This window comes from Phodopus roborovskii, unplaced genomic scaffold, assembly GCF_943737965.1.
Source record: "Phodopus roborovskii unplaced genomic scaffold, PHOROB, whole genome shotgun sequence".
Classification (NCBI taxonomy): Eukaryota; Metazoa; Chordata; class Mammalia; order Rodentia; family Cricetidae; genus Phodopus; species Phodopus roborovskii.
In genome coordinates this window covers 52,864,818-52,876,918 of record NW_026126517.1, presented here as the reverse complement: position 1 = coordinate 52,876,918, position 12,101 = coordinate 52,864,818, and the positions used below count along the sequence as shown (strand labels likewise).

At 44.3% G+C, this 12,101-nt stretch overlaps 1 protein-coding gene across 2 annotated transcripts in view; it reads left to right on the top strand.

Annotated features, from left to right (window-relative positions):
* The window catches only part of Lrrc1 (leucine rich repeat containing 1), a 117,660-nt gene that overhangs the window by 48,496 nt on the left and 57,063 nt on the right, over positions 1–12,101 (top strand). The gene's annotated exons all lie outside the window — the stretch shown is intronic.

Genomic DNA, 12,101 nt, shown 5'->3' with positions numbered 1-12,101 from the left:
CACCATACAAGTACAGAGAATGCATTATGGAGCATGGGTGGGTTCAGGGATTTCTTTAAGGTTGTCAACGCCTGCCAGAGTGACACAGCAAAACAAGGTCACTGTTACTATAACCAACAGGAACAGGGTCTAAGGCCATTTCCAGATGGGCAGATCTCAGTGTACTTCCTTTCCCTTTTCCTCTTATTTACTACTAATTTTTGGCAGATAAAAACCACATCCATATAAATTTCCAAGGCAACTGGAGTAGATAAATAAAAGCCACAAAGCCTCCAGCCTGAGAGGCAGCGTGAGAGCCTACTCTGTACACCAGAGGCATTGTGAGGCTTTGGGGCTGATGGCTGAGGTCTGTCTAGTCTCTGCTTCTCTGTTGCACTAATTGGAACTGCCTGCCGCAGACAGGAGTTGATTGTCTGAGTTCCCTGCCTGTCCCCCGGCTTGCAGAAGAGCTAAAACCAGGACTGGCCACTTCTTGAGAGAGCTTTTAATGGTATCTTCAGTTCCCAAGTCTCTAAAATTCATTGCTTTGACTGTGGGGGACAAAGGCCAGATGTTGGTACATATCACCGTTGGATTACTGCCTGTTGAACCTGAACTTGCAGGGATTGCCTGAAAGTTTTATTAAATTGAAGATTCTGAAGTGGTGGGTCTAGAGTGGGCCTTGGTTCCCAGGGGCTGCTAACCCTGCCAGGGCAGCAGGCAGTAGCAGGATTTTAGAAGTTACCACTCAGACTTGGTACAGACTACCTTCAGAAGTTCCATGTGATAATTAATGAGCCTAACTTCTCTCTGCCGCAGACAACCCTGTACCTCTGTCTGTGAGGGGGGAAGTCTCTAAGAATAGTCCTGGTTCAGGAAGATATGCTAGAGCAGACTTAAGCTCACACTTACTTGGAGTCTCTTTCCTTGCTTAAATTAAAGATAAGAGAATCTTGTGTTTCTAAGGAAGTCTGTAAGATTTTTCAAGGGATTGTTTCTTGGGTCAAGGGAGAACTGCCCAGACCTCTAAACCCTCACCTTGTAGCTTTGTTTTCTGATATTTCGGGCACAGAGTCATGGGAGATAATGGGCTTCTAGCAAAGAGTGAGCTCATGAGGCAGGGGCAGTGCTTATTCTAGGAGGTAAGGGCTTGCTTTTGGGGGTGGGGGGTGGGAAACAGAGGCTGCTCCCAGAACTACTGGCTGGAGACCTTTGGCCAGAGTCCTGGGACTGTCATCAGTGCTGGATCAGCTTTGAATTGGCTCTTAACTCTGCTGGGGCTGTGTTCTTTGAAGGGATGGAATGAGGTTCTACTTCTTGAATGATACAAGTGAGCACTGAGTTTCATGGTAAACATGCAGGACCAAAATATATTGAGAGAAAAGGATACTGCATGTTTTTCATGAATATAGATTAGAGGATGACTGGAATACAGTACATGGGATTGATATCTGGATGCGGTGTTAAAATCTTGTATAAAACTGGACAGGCTTATTACATACCATTCTGGTATGAGGCATTCGCTGTGGTGCAGTGTCTGTATCGATACTGGAAGTTTATGTCTGTTTCCTGCGTCCACCTGTTCGAAGCTGTCCTAGGGAAATGGCTGCTCATGTATTGACCCATAATATAGTCTGCTATCCATGGGTCCAGGGCAGACTTTCCTAATGTGTCATGTTTCTAGCCCCAGTATTAGTAGATTGAGTTTTATAGTTGACACTGTAATTTGACTTAAATCATTGAGCAGTGTCATTTTCCTTTTAATTTAGTTTCCCCCACAATATAAGGCCTAGACCACTGACACTACTAGAGGTCGCTACTGGTGGAAGTGAAAAGCTGTTAACAGTAGCTATTGAATCATGGTGAGAACACTATCGACGTTGCAATTTTATTCACGAGTTGCTACATGAGACCTTATAACGCTATATTTATGTAATAATCATTTCTGGTGTTGAAAGTGGCTCTGTTTTAGTGCTTTAAAACACTTTGCTTTTTTGGAAAATAGATGTTCAGATTAAAAGGGCAATTTAAAAGAGTAATAAATAACATGGGGAGCATTACAGTAGTGAAGGTGGAGTTGGGATGGCCACGTGAGGGGGTGCTGGTTAGTATTAGCATACTGAGCCAAACAGGGCTCAGGCCTATTTTTCTCATAAGTCCTGGCTTGTGACTGGCTAACTAGCAAATATGTCTTAACAACAACTTAGATGTAGAATCTTTCCAATGTAAGTAACACCACCATAGATGAGCTGCAGGGAGATCAGAATCCATCTTCTCATCTCTTCTGGAGCTTGGACTTGGTTCAATGCTTAGGGTAGTTCCTTCTGTCTAAGCAGGGGATGATGAAGAATGCCTGTGGTCTGCAGCTTTTGGCTTCTTTAGTGTAACTTGTAACTAGGCTTGAGACCGGCTGAAGTGACCTTGTGTTTGCTTCTGAATCTGCCCCGAGAAAAGGCCATGCTAGCAGCACAGATCTAGAGTACCCGTATGTCCTCCTTCTGCTCCTCCTCCATATGTCTTCCTTCTGCTCCTCCTCCATTACACAGTTCTTCTGTTTGATTTCTCTGAGATTAGCTACATACATTCACATCAGAAAAGCGGCACGAATCTGCTTTTACCATTGCATGCCGCAATGAAGCCATTGCTGCAGATACTCTGGCTGCCTGACTCGGGCCCAGGATTAACACTGTGCTTAGCACGTTGCACAGTGGCTGGACCTGGGGAATTTCCTTGTCACTATCACCATTAGCCATGAGAGACACCAGGAAAAGGAAGCACACAGCTGGACTTACTTGGCTGATGCATGGCGGCTAGACAGCTCTCAGCGTAGAGCTTGTCCTTTGCTTTATAAGTGTTTCTATTTCCTCAGTTGAGCTTTTTCTGCCTAACTTTCTAGTGGGTTAATACATGAAAAAAAAAAACAAATAGGGTTGCCTTCTATTTGCGAAAAGCAAAATACTACATACTTAGTTACTATTCTGTTGTAAAGAAGCACCACGGCCAAGGCAACTTAAAAAGAAAGCATTTAATTGGGGGCGTGCTGAGTTTGAGAGGATTAGTGCATGGCATCCTGGTGGGGAGAGGCAGGCAGGCATGGTGCTGGAGCAGTAGCTGAGAGCTTGCATCCTGATCCACAAGCAGCAGGCTAGGCCTGCTGTGGGCTTTTGAAGCCACCCTCAGTGACACACCTCCTCCAGAAGGGCCTTGCCTCCATCCTTCCCAAACAGTCTCCAACTGAGAACCCAGTGTTCCAATATCAGCCTTTGGGGGCCGTACTTACTCAAGCCACCACAGTACTTAGCTAGCTCTGCATTATAGTGGTTATTGCTTAAGTAAAGGTAGAAAGGAATTGGATTTCTGTGGTTAGAAAAATTGTATCCCAGGGCTGGAGAGATGACTTAGAGGTTAAACCACAAGTCCCTTTTGATGAGCATATTTATACTTTCTGCTTAAAGTTTCTTGCTGCTCCTCAGCCTTTGTTTTTGCCCCTGTCTAGGATTCTCCCTAGGGTACCTAACTTGCCCGTGCTAGAACGTAGGGATAGAAAAGCAGACTTCTCCTGATGTAGCTTCTGTCTCATTATCAGCAAAATTATACCCAATAATAGTATATTTGAATAGAATTCTTTTTCTCTTTTTAAATTGGCAAGTCCATAATAACTGGAAACAGCCCCTCTGAGTATATACACATATACATACATACATGCATGCATGCATGCATACATACATACATACATACATATATTTATTTATTTAGTGGCATTTTATCTTCTTTCCTCTGCCCCCAATGAGTGTTCCTCAATCTTTACATGCTAACCTCCCACCCCATAATGGTGGGTTTATATCCAGCAGGCTGTTGCAGAAGGCAACCACAGTGTATTCTTGTAGAATTAATTCACACTAGCTGGTGGGTTTCTAAAACCATTCAGGAGATTGCTGTATGGGCACTACTGCTTACAGCCCTGAAAGTAACGGGGGGTCAGGTCCCACACTGCTTGCTTTACCTTGATTTTGAGGTCATCCATTTTGTCATGTGAATCTGGCTTGAGGCAAGTGGCATTGACCTGTGGGGCAGTTGAAAGACCACCTCTTTGTGGATGGTATAAGCCACTCGCCCTCCCCGTTGCGCAGCATGTCAAGCCAGAAAAGACAACTCTGGGGAAGGGACAAAGGATCTTAGAGAGAAAGTCTGGGAACGACATACATTAATTACCAAGATAGTTTGATTTTAAGTTACTAGTATGAGAGTCCTGAATAAGAGTTCCGTCCCATTAACGTATCTGCTCAAAGGCAGTAATGAAAATGACCATGGATTCCTTCTGAAAAAAAAAAAACAAAACAGCAATAGACCACAGTGCATTAAAAATGCTTTTAGTTAACTATAGTTCTTGTCTTTGTGTATGGTTTTGTGTAGGTTGTGTGCATGCGTGTTCGCCTGCATGATGTGTGTGTACATGTGATGGCTGCCCTCCTCAGTTGCTCTCCACCTTGTTTTCTGAGGTAGGGTCTCTCACTGATCTGGTGCTCAGTAATTAAGCTACACTGACTGGAGAGTGAACCCCAGAGATTGTCTTGGCTCTGCTTCCCCAACCCCAACATTACTGAGGCTATGTTTCTGCACCTAACTTTCCTTTTGTAGCATAGATGCTGGGATTTAATGCACAACTTCATGCTTGTGTGTGTGGCAAGGTCTTTTCTGATGGATTCATCACTTTACCCCCTTAATTATTTTTTCCTGTTGAATATTTATTAAGTGTAAGGCTTTTTGTTAAGGTCATCTGTCACTTAAAGAGGGGAGTGCTACAGATAAAGAACTACAAATAAATGACTGTCGTCTTACCCACTGACAATTTTAGTACAATTTTAGTATTTATGTAGGCATGGGAGTAGTTTGAAATAAGAGGTAAAAGTACACAGGTAATTGGTCTCTGTGTGCAAGGAACTGTGCTGGGTGAAGTAACAAGCTGCCAGTGGTCAGTGTAGACCATTACTTAAACAATTTTGGTGTTTGTACAAAACTGGGGCCATTTTATCACTGCTGAATTTACAGCGTAGCGTGAGAAGGATAGTATGGAGGCGTAGATGGTGAGGGCTTCTACTGCACACAGCTTCTGAGATCTAGGCTTCTCCTTGCGGTGTCCCCCTGTCATCCAAGGTCTCCAGGGTCCTTACGGGAGACTTGTGTGGACTGCTTGGTTGCAAGGAGCTGAGAAATGGCAGATAGCTAGAACAAAAAGAGGGAAGCATGGCTACTGGATAACACAAGATCACCCGCAAACCCGGTATTTAACAGATGTTCACATAGTATCGTTTTTTTGTGCTGGAGAAAGAACACCAATAAGAGCGGGGAGTGGGGATCAACTCACACAGTCATGGAACACCGAGAAGTCCATGGTCTGCTCCCTCAGGAAACTGGAGTTACAGGAGAAGTACTGACGAACTTCCTGTCTGATTATGAATTGGGGAGTGTAGTTGGCTCCATCAAGTGTGTCTTTTTAAATGTTTGTCTCACCTAGAAACATCCTCATGCACACACCCAGAAATAATGTTTATTCTGGCACACTGTGCTGCTGTCAAGCTAATTCATAAATTTCATCATACCCAGTAAACATGGATGCAAACAGTCACATATACATGATTCTGCAGTAACATTACTGCAAATCCGCAGAAAGTACACACACCCACAAACAGGTCAAGGTCATTGGTGGCTACTGATAAGCCAGCATATAATCTATGTTGCTGTGTGTGGATTTCTAACTTGAAATTTGAAACTTACTATAGAGTTTAAATTAAGTTGGAGTTTTACTTTGGCAGGATCTCTGAAGCACTCGCTTTAGGGCGACACAAGGTCATTAAAGGATTTTGGGCCAGATTGCTCTGACCTCGCCGAGTCCTAGTTTGCTTCATCGGTAAAGTGAAGACTGAGACATTTAGGGGACGGCTGTGTGCAGCACTTAGAGCAGCATCTTGTATGGAGGGCTGCAGCAGTAGGTGCTGCAGTTAGTCCTGTGCTCGTTCCTTTTGGACATGAGTTAAGAGTGAGGGTCAGAACGCAGCCGCCGTAGGGTGAGGTCCCACAGCAGAGATGCAGCCGTAGGAGGTGTGGCCAATGCCCTGCACTGTCACATGGCAGTCTGTGATACCATTGTCTCAGGTTAGGTAAGGAAACTGAGGTTTGAAGATGTGAGGTGCACCATGGAAGAGTGGCACTCACCATTTTTTTTTTTTTGAGACTATTAAGATAATAAAGACAAGACCAATAGTTCCATTTTTTAGAGAAGTGAATTTGCCCGTATATGGGCTAATAACTATGTCTGAGTTTGAAGATGGAAATAGGAAAAGGTTATTCCAAAGGTAGTTTCTTAGTTTGTTTACAGCTCTATAGCAAATTGCATTAGACTGAGTAATTTACAGACAGTCGAAGTGTAAAGATTGTAATTCAGAGGCTGGGAAATACCTTGTGTGTGATTTGAGGCTGGCATCTTGTTGCTGTGTCTCTCGGCAGAAGGGACAAGGGGACTGGCTGCAGCTTCTTTTGTAAGGGAATGACCTCTGCTCTAAACTTGTTCACTTCCCGAATGCTCTACTTAGTTAGGATCCATCTAGGGACACCAATAATAAATGTCAGCATGTTGTCTGTGAGCCTACTATAGCCAATAGTAGGCTGTCATCCATTGAGGAGAGATGACATAATACTTCTGAGGTGGTGGTGTGTTCTTTTGGCAAGATGTGTGTGTGTGTTCAAGAACAGAACCAAGAAGAGAACTCAACCTACATGGTTTGTGCCTTTAAAGGAAAGAACAAAGCGATCAGACAGCAGTGACTGAGCCTTGGAGGCAGGTGTGGCTTTTCCCTTTTTCTTGGTGCAGCCCTGGTTGCTGCTGACTAGCTCAGCCCTTGCTCTTTCTCAAGGGCGTGGCTGTTCTCTCTTAGGGGAGCTGAGATTCCAGCTGCAGATGCTGAGAAGGGTGGTGAGTGGTCAGATTGACATCAGTACTCAGAGTGGTCACTTGGTTGCATGTAGTTTTTTCTGGGCTCTGAGCTTGTTGCCACGGTTCATCTCTTTGGCTTCTGTGCAAAGCTCTGCTCCAAGCAGACAGACTCTTCCTCGATGAAGTTTTCTTTGTTTCTCAGAGCAACAGTCCACAGGTTTCCTTCCCCTGAAGGGAACAAGAGAAGCCCAAGAAGGTCACAGCAGTGAATGGCGAGGTTCATCATTGTTTTAGTTTCAGATGTTTAGGCTGTTAAGGAGAATGGCAATAGATATAAAGAACCAGTTCAGTAAAATGAAAGGGAACTGTGTCCTTCTTCCTTGTTGGCAGACTTACTGGCATTAATTGTGTACCAGTATGAAGTGGAGGGTAGGCTTCTAGTCTGTGGACCTGTAATTGTGGCCACACCTCTTTGGGTGTGATTTCAGGCTGCCGGAGAGGAGCTTGAGGCGTGGCTTTCCTTGGCATGCTCTTTCTGGAGGGTCAGCCGATCAGGTAGGAAGAGCAGGGAAACACTCCAGCTGTTCTTTGTATTTTTCTGTGTAATTGTTCCCCAATAAACACCCATTTAGAGTTTACCTTGGGTCTAGTGATATAATTACATCCTCGCCTTTCTTGGAGTCCTTGACACGCGTTTTTCTCATTCAGTCCTTAAACCATCTCCCTGGCCTCAACTTGCATCTTCTCTCTGGAGATGCCAAAGCCAAGCCCAGGTTAAAAGCCATCTTGAGTGGTGTGATTTAGGAGTAGAACTGGCCTAGATGTTCTAGTTCTAAAATTATAACTCTGCTTCCTAAGCACAAACACTTAACATCCCTACACCCAGAAATAATTATCCTTTTTATTACTTGTTTCCCAAAAGTAGGCATCATTCATCAATAGATACTTCTATATTGCTTTTATTTACTTAATATAGGTTTTGAGCATTTCTGATGCTGTCATTGGTACTTACTGAGATTAGTGATAGCTCAGTCATTTATATCTTTCTGGAGGAAATATGAACAGATCTGTAGCTCTAACACCAGCGGGAAAGCTCTAGATGTCAAAGGTAAGGCTGGCGTGGTGTGTCTGACACACAGGAGAGGGTGATTCCAGAAGAGTATAATGTGAAAGCCAACCAGATCGAGTGGAGCAAGATGAAGGAGCAGTGTAGTCTACTGGTCTCAGGTCCTGCCCTTGCTGGAACCCGTCAGAGAATCACACTCACCCCACAGCCATGAAGTCACAAAGGCATGTGGGGACATGGGGCAGGAACAGACCAGGAATAAATGTGTGACCTTCTAAATGGCCGTGAAGCCACTGGTTCTCCATTTACACAGCATGTATTGTTTGCAGAGTGCTTGTTGAAAGGGCCGTGCACACTAGTAGTTGATGTCTTGAAGTATTTAACTTTGCTTTCAACCTTCCTGTAATGGTGTTACAAAGCCTTGAGGACCTCCCCTCCCAGTTATCAAGCCGAGGATTGCTGGGTGAGGACCAACAATCAAATCTGAGTTAGTCTAGCAGGCCAGGTTGAGGATAGCTTCCCAGTAGTGATGACAGTTAGGCTCTAGGGACTAGGTAGTTGATGGAGATGAGGGAGTATTCCCATCTGTGCACATGAAACCGTTATTAGAGATAAAAACTGGGGAAAAGAAAATATAGTATTGGAGCCAAGGAAAGATGGTGCTAGAGAGGAAGATGGCAACAGGATTTGAAAGACTGAAGACGGCATCTTCGGTAAAGCTGTTGGTAGCTGTGAAGGTACCACATTTGGCTGCCATGGAGCTATACTATATTAGAGGAATAGTGTGCAAGGCTCTCTGGACCCAGCAGGAGGCTTGAAGTTGTTTAAGGACAGCCTGGATTCAGGAGGATAAGCATCTGTGAGGGAAACCAGACAAAGTGGACCAGTTCTGAGGGCATTTAGCAACAAACTTGTAGGATGGGATGGCACCTTGGGGGCAAATGACAGCTGACGCCTAAGATAACCTCCTGCTTATCACCTTGAGCGATGAAGGATGCAGAGACAGTGAAGGATGCAGGCATGTGAGGGTAAGCTCTCTTTGTCAATTGAGATGTTCCATGGCAGCCAAATGTGAGGATCTGTGATTTTAAAGGACATTGCTGGGAAGAGATGATGGTCTGAGAATCTTCCGTCTTTATTGAGACTCAGTATGCATGAAAGCACTCTGGGGCAGAGCTACAGGTGTTGGAAGGACAGAAGGGCAGAAAGAATGCCTTTGTCAAAGAGAAAGAAGAGTCCTCACAAGGAGGCCCTTGTGAGCTCTGGGAGGATCTCGGTGGAGGATTGTCCAGTAGTGCTGACTAGCGGTGTAGGGAAGGTCAGACCGCAACGACAGAACAACTGTTCACACTGGGATGTGGGGTAGAGATGCAGCCAACACTTGTAGATTAGGCTGTTGCCATAGACAAGTCCATCCTGCACAGCCTGTGGAAAGAAAGAACCCTGCATTGCACTCCATCATGAAAGAGCTCCCGAAAAACAGCCCAGAAAGCAAACTGAGCAGGAAGAAATAAATGGGAGCTCAGGGAGCTAACCTGGGCACCCGAGGTAGGTCTGAGGAAAAAGTGGGAGGGGATGGTCAGAATGTGTGCATTGAACTTTCCATTGTGCTTAGCACTTGGGAGGTCATCTGTTTCAGCAAAAGGAAGCAGTTAGGGCAGCATAGTGCTATAGTGTTTTTTTGTTTTTTTTTTTTTCACACAGTTCTGAGAGGTAAGAGGAAAACTCTGAGATGAATTAACAGTCTCCATTTCCTAGAGGAAGCAGCAGTGATTACTGCTAGCTGTGGGTCAGCCTGTGCTGAGGGATGGGGCTGCTGCTGATGGTGGGTGTGTCTTGGACAGCCGCTGCTGCTTGAATTGAGGGAGGAATTTCATAACACCCTGCTTGTATCCTGCATGTTGTTGAGCACTCTGTGATGTGAGAATGGGTTATAAATGCATGGCTGTTGCTGTAGTGAAGTAGATAGGAAAAGAGTGTGTGTGTAACCAGTCAGCCAGTGTTGCCTTTCTGGAGCCTAAACATAGGCTGTGATGACAACCAGGTGAGCTATGATCATGTTAGGCTTGTTATTGCACATTAGGTCTCAAGGATTCCAGGCAGATGGTCTCTTCTGACCCTTTTCATTGCATTCATCATATAGTACTTGCAGGTTTATTTCATCTTTTATCCCCCTTCGGAATTAGAAAAGCAATGTGATTATTATAAAACGCTAATGGAGGAAATGACCTCCATTGTGGCTGAGGTTGTCTGTTGGATATCCCACTCTATTGGTTAATTTTACTTATTATTATTATTATTTTTCTTTTCTGGAGACAATATTCTCCTAATATTGCCCAAGCTGGGCTTGACTCTTGGATTCAACATGTTCTCCTCTCCAAGTCTTCCAAATAGATGTGGCTACAGGTGCATGCATGCACCATGCCTGGCTTTATTTGACTCATTTCTAACTCTCTTGATTGCTGGGATCATAGTGGGCAAATCTTGAGCCTTCTTAATTGCTGCCACGTGGTCCAGCATAAATGTCAGTTCCTGGTCTGGACAAATGAACAGAGGGCAAAGGGGGTTTGAGTAATCTTCAGAGCTTTATCATGTGCTCCATAGTTTTCATCCTTCCATTGTATTTCTAGAGAGAATCAGAGCAGAGAGCATCATGTGTGTTGGTTTTTTGTTTTGTTTTCTTTGTTGTTGTTTTGTTTTTTACTGTAGGCCTGCTTATTATATAGATGGTTCTGGGAAGTAGGATGGGAGACCTAGGACTTTTAACACAGCCTATACTGGATAAATCACAGCAAGGGTTAATCTAGTCAGAAACTGGTAGGTAGGTGAGTGATGGGGAACAGGTTAAAGCTGGACGATGACGCATCTCTGATACTAACAGTGCAGTCTACGTTATTCCAGAGGGCGCTGGGATGTCTACACTAAGTGCAGGGAGCCTAGAACCTGCTCTGCATTGCAGGCCCTGGGCATGATTACAAGCACAGCAGAGGAAGAGTCCTGACCAGGAGCAGACATGCTGTCCAGTCTGATGCCTCATGTTCTCAGAGACCCGCAAGCCGCCTTGGCTTGTAGGTTTGGAAGGGCAGATGGGGAAAAACACCTCCAAGGGCAGTGGCTGGGAAGTGGCACGCTGGTGCCAGGCCAGAGAGAACACTGTTTTCAAGGGTGGCAGTGGCAGCTAGGATTCTTTCTAGACAATTTAACTTTGGATTGTGGTCTGCCTGCCTTCACTTTGTGCAGTTGTCTCTGCAGATGTGCCCTGAGACCACCTACGTAGAATCCTTGCTAAAATTCCATATTTTCGTCTCAGCCAAGTCAGAATTTCTGAAGCCAGATACCGAAGTTTGTATTTAAAATCCATGAACATTAAATTTAAACTTGGACTCAGTCACTATAACTTGGACAGTTCTTGATTGGGTCCAGATGCTAAGTAGTGTTTAGACCAAAAGGATGCTACTACAATCCGACCTTTCTGGTCTTCATCTAAGTCTGAAATAATTTACATATGGATATACTAAGTATTCCTAATTTGAAAATCTGAAATTTGAAATGCTCCAAAATCTGAAACATCGAGGGCCTGAGTGAATTTTGGCTGTAGAGGTTTTGAACTGCTTTGCGGACTAACTTTATGTTAACACAAACTAGAGTCATTTAAGGAGAGGGAACCTTAACTGAGAAAATGTTTCCACCAGACTAGCCTGGTTCACTATGGGTGGTAGCACCCACTTAGTGCTGGGATTAAAGGTGTGGGATTCCAAGTGTGGGGATCACCTTTGTGTCTGCTCTGTTTCTCTTTTAGAGAGATTCAATCTTGTGTAGCTCAGGGTGGCCTTGAACTAACAGATATCTCTGCCTCTGACTCCTGAGTGTGTACTACTAAAGGTGTGTACTACCACTGCCTGGCACGTATGGCTACCTGGTGTGGCTAGCTTTGCACTCTGATCTTCAGGCAAGCTTTATTTGTTAGATCATAAACAAAATAGTGTTTTATTATAGCAGCAGAAACTCATAAAGCACCTGGCAATTTCCATGTGCAAGTGTCCTAAAATGAAAAAAAAAAAAAAATCCAAAGTCTGAAATACTTTTGGTTTCAGGCATTTCAGACAAGCGCAGAACGTTATTTTT